Source organism: Topomyia yanbarensis, chromosome 3 (assembly GCF_030247195.1).
Source record: "Topomyia yanbarensis strain Yona2022 chromosome 3, ASM3024719v1, whole genome shotgun sequence".
Taxonomy (NCBI): domain Eukaryota; kingdom Metazoa; phylum Arthropoda; class Insecta; order Diptera; family Culicidae; genus Topomyia; species Topomyia yanbarensis.
The window spans coordinates 414,181,131-414,185,371 of record NC_080672.1 but is presented as its reverse complement, the minus strand read 5'-3'; the positions used below and the strand labels follow the sequence as shown (position 1 = coordinate 414,185,371).

General features: G+C 39.0%; 1 long non-coding RNA gene across 1 annotated transcript; it reads right to left on the bottom strand.

The window, feature by feature from the left end:
* Nucleotides 1-352: 352 nt before the first annotated feature.
* LOC131692849 (uncharacterized) lies at nucleotides 353-1,050 on the bottom strand. The gene is made up of 2 exons (XR_009306079.1): nucleotides 967-1,050; nucleotides 353-899 (listed from the first exon to the last, which is right to left on the bottom strand). It is a non-coding gene; the product is annotated as an uncharacterized LOC131692849 (long non-coding RNA).
* Between the last annotated feature and the right edge of the window lie 3,191 nt (nucleotides 1,051-4,241).

The following is a 4,241-nucleotide window of genomic DNA, read 5'->3' as shown; positions in this document are numbered from 1 at the left end:
AAGTAATGACATTTTCAATGGCCACTTATTTTTCCAAGAATTTAAATGCTTATTCTGTTATAGTTATAGTTGTAGTTGTGGTTGTAGTTGTAGTTGTAGTTGTAGTTGTAGTTGTAGTTGTAGTTGTAGTTGTAGTTGTAGTTGTAGTTGTAGTTGTAGTTGTAGTTGTAGTTGTAGTTGTAGTTATATAGTTTGAACCATTTTGCATTGATTTGTACGGAACTCGTTAATCCATATCTCCGGTACGAAGATTCCAAACGAGACCATTCGCAAGCTACAAGGATAAGAGACTGCATTGTAATCGACTGAATGCACGGCTTTTGTTCTATCAACAATAAAATAACAGTCAACATAGCTTAAACACTCCACACTGCCTTCTGTTTATTTCTTTGCAAATTTGAGATAACTACCTGCTTCACTCGCGAATTGCATTCTCTCTCTATGTCGCTCTCTGTTTAAGGGGCTTGAAAGCACATGTGACCTTACCTCAGTCCACTATTTCCAATTTCGTGTTAAAATATCCAAAATGTTGGGAATTGTGGCTAAATGTACAAAATAAAGTTTTTGATCTTATCTTTTGCGCACCTTTTGTTTGTTTTTTAAGTTTGATGGATAACTTCTACAGCATGTTCTACCAGAAAACCTTCCAACAATCAATAAATGGAAATTAATAGATGGAGTAGTTAGATGGCTTACCGTCATATATACAATACTCGAAACAATTTCCGAGCAACATAGGTTATGGTCGAATTGGCATCCGGGTTAATTTTTTTATGAAATGCCTTTTACTGAACTTAAAAGATCCATTCCGCCAGTGGGTTCTCGGTTGGTTTTTGGAACTTTTGCAGAATCGGAGCCGCCGTCACGTTGAACAACTGCTGCAGTAGGTCGGTTCCGGACTAAAAATAAATTATTGTTTGTATTGTTTTTCGCCTATTTTTTTGCTTTTTCGAGAGTTGATCAAACCTTGACAATATTCTTGAACGTTTCAACAATTGAATCCATTCTGAACTATTGAAAACTAGAAACGTTATAGTTGTTAAACTGCAGTACGCTTACTAACGAGTAGGCTGTGGAATACCAACTCAAAGGCTGATTGCGATAGTCATTAGTTCCACTCGGTCGGTATTCAAACAAACATTTATTTTTTTATTTAATTTGCGCTTAAATTACACAATAGATCTAGCAGCAGAATAATGACTCTGATATTTAAACGGTGGTTAAAATATTTGTCGAAAAAACTCAAGCAAACTTGAGTTTGGCCAAAATTTGCAATTGTGCACTAGAAATTGTCTCTGGAGATACATATTTTAAATACAAAAATTGATACTAATTCTAACTTTCTCGAATGATTTTTGTGTAACACTATTCCAAAGGAAACCTCTAAAATTGTGCGAACAAATCATCTTGTGACGATCGAGTTGAGTTATTTAGCGCCAATGAAGCGCACACTGATGTTCCTTTTCCAACGCCGTTGCTGTTACCGTGGAATAGGCACCGTAAACCAGGGTAACTTTGCAACTTTTGAATGTAATCATTACTTATTTTTGGACACGACACATTTTTTTCCAAATTTAATATTTTAAACCATGTACCGATAAGCGAAGAACAAGATTGGATGGTTTTACCTGAAATTGCCTGCTTACTAATATTAATTGCCAAAAACGATTTCAATTCAAAGTACGTTTTCGTATTCCTTCAATAGAATAAATAAATCTGAAAACATTTTAACTACTAAATTAGTTTTATTTCAGTAGTTTATCAATTAATTAAGAGTCTAATCCATGTTAACACGTTTAAGTATTGAACATTAAAAGATTATTAAATTAAAAATAAATTTGGCGCATCCGACCCTAAAGGAAAATAAATAATCGCTTGAAATTTCTTTGTTTTACTGAAATTTAAACCCATTCGACGAGAATTTCAAAACATGATCACACAAAGATTACATTGAAGTCATGCTGATTAAGCTAATTAAATATTAAACTTGTTACCGGTTATCTGGTACGGCTCTCTTAGCCCTCGAGGTTTGTTCTCCGAGACCCGGAAGGGGAATCAGTCTAAACCCCAAGCTACTGGTCAGACCAACGGTAGCCGGCGGGGCGGGCGCGAAGCGCCTCTTTTGGGTCCTCGAGTCCCAGGGTCGTTAAAGAGGTGGTGGGGAGGCGTTCGGACTTTGTTAATAACGAGATTCGGGGGTTAGTTTTAAACGTTCTATTACTCACTCTCAAACACACGATAACGACGGTTTTATGGTTGCTGGATGAGCACGGCGGTGGCTGTGACAGTAGTGAGACGGGTCGATGGGAACGGAGCAGGATGCGTAGCGGAACAGTCACAGACGGTTGGCGGTTGAGTGACTTTAGTCCCTGCAGCGATGGCAACTTGCTGCAGACGGCGGTCTACCTTCACTGTAGCACGCGGCGGTGTAATGCACGAACCTACGTTGGGCAGTGGATGGTTCCCTCACGGTCTTGAAAATCCCGACCACGAGGCGTTTGGGTTTCTCCAGAGGTACAATCACTTGGTAAGTTGACTCGCTGGACACAATCTAGCGCGGTCCGCAGACCGCCTCGTCCTTGGTGATTAGCAGATGGAAGTCATGGCGGAATTTACACCGGGATCTGCGACGATTTCCTTTACTTATTAGCCGTTCCGACAAAGGGCACGATAACGGCGAGTCTCTTTGTCCGGTCTTGGCTAAACTCCACGTTTCCAGTGAAGTGACCGGGGCATTCAGCCTACCTAGCCGTCCTTATTAAACACTTAGCGCTAAACTTTGAATTTTTGGTAAAACGATGCGTTCACTTCCACGGTCTAGGTATAAGAGAGGTATAAGAGCTTTCGATCCTCTCCTTTCAGTCCTGTTCCCCAACCAGCATCCGGTCCACTCGTCTAATTTTCCTCTCATATCATCTCACTCCCCGAAAGCCACCTGTTGGGGTTTTTAATTTTGCTTCCCACTGGTTTGCATCGCCGCGAGCAAATAGGGTTCTAAAACCTCATCCCTACTCCCGCGCATACCAAAGCGTTGAAAATTGCTATTTTGTTTTCTTGCAATAATTTTGGTAAATTGTAACACTTCATGGTTACAAACTTTTTTATTTAAAGTGAGTCAGCATCGAGTTTCGTGGTAGTCATGGTATACGTGCTAAGCGTAATAAGAATGTAATAGACATTTCCACAAATATATTGAACATAATCAGCTAATGAATCATAGTTTGAAGAAATCAGAAAGGCACAAACAATCGCACCACTAGGAGGAATAAAACAAGTTTTTCTTTTTAATTCACTAATCCCGAAAAATGAAAAAAAAATCTCGGAATTCTCGAAAACTCGTTTCCCCGCTTGGGAGTTTCAAATCCAACTCTTCAATAGTCGGAAGAGACAAAAACAAGTTCTCATTTGCATTTAAGTTCTTTTCAAAAATTGTTTATTGATATTACTTAGGGTGACCATTAGAGTGGCTCGAAAATGACATTTTTCAGCACAGCACTTTTTGAGTTCCTTTTGTAGTCCCAAATGCCTGTGCAAAGTTTGTGAGCGGTCGGTTGCTTCCCGGGTTTGCGCATTGCGTTCAAAGTTTGTATGGGATTTTATATGGGGAAATGAATTATTTTGCATTTACGTTAATAAAGATCGCTATTTCACTCAATATGAAAAACCAGCTTTATAAAACGATAATTCAAACCTTGGTTAACAACTTTGTCGAAGACAGTAACTAGCTACGAGTCTTCAAAAAATAGTTATAACGATTTTAAAACTTATGGTTCAATCCAAATGCAGCAATTCATTATTTCTTCCAACACTGTCAGTACACCACGACACCGATACTTTAAGGACATTATACATGCGAGCCACAACATAGCTCCTATGCCACACACACCCCTCTCCCCTGCCTAACCATGTATCTGACATAAGCAAATATAAAAATACGTTTTTCAACACACTAACCTTGCTGGTGTGCCACGAAACTGCTACTTAAGGAAGCTAGAACATTTTCCTATACAATCAATCCGAGTTTATGACGGAATGCCATCTGTAGCTCCTATTTTGTGCGAAAATATCACCCCTCTTCACTTGGGGTTTCTCTTCAAAACACTCTTATTTTTCTTCTTCTCGTTTTCATTGCGCTTTTTCAAATGCACTTTATTCACACACCACTGCAAAAACACTCGCGAAACTTTAATCGTTTACTAACAAAACTTCAAATTTTCAGCCAATGTGCAGATGACCAAAGG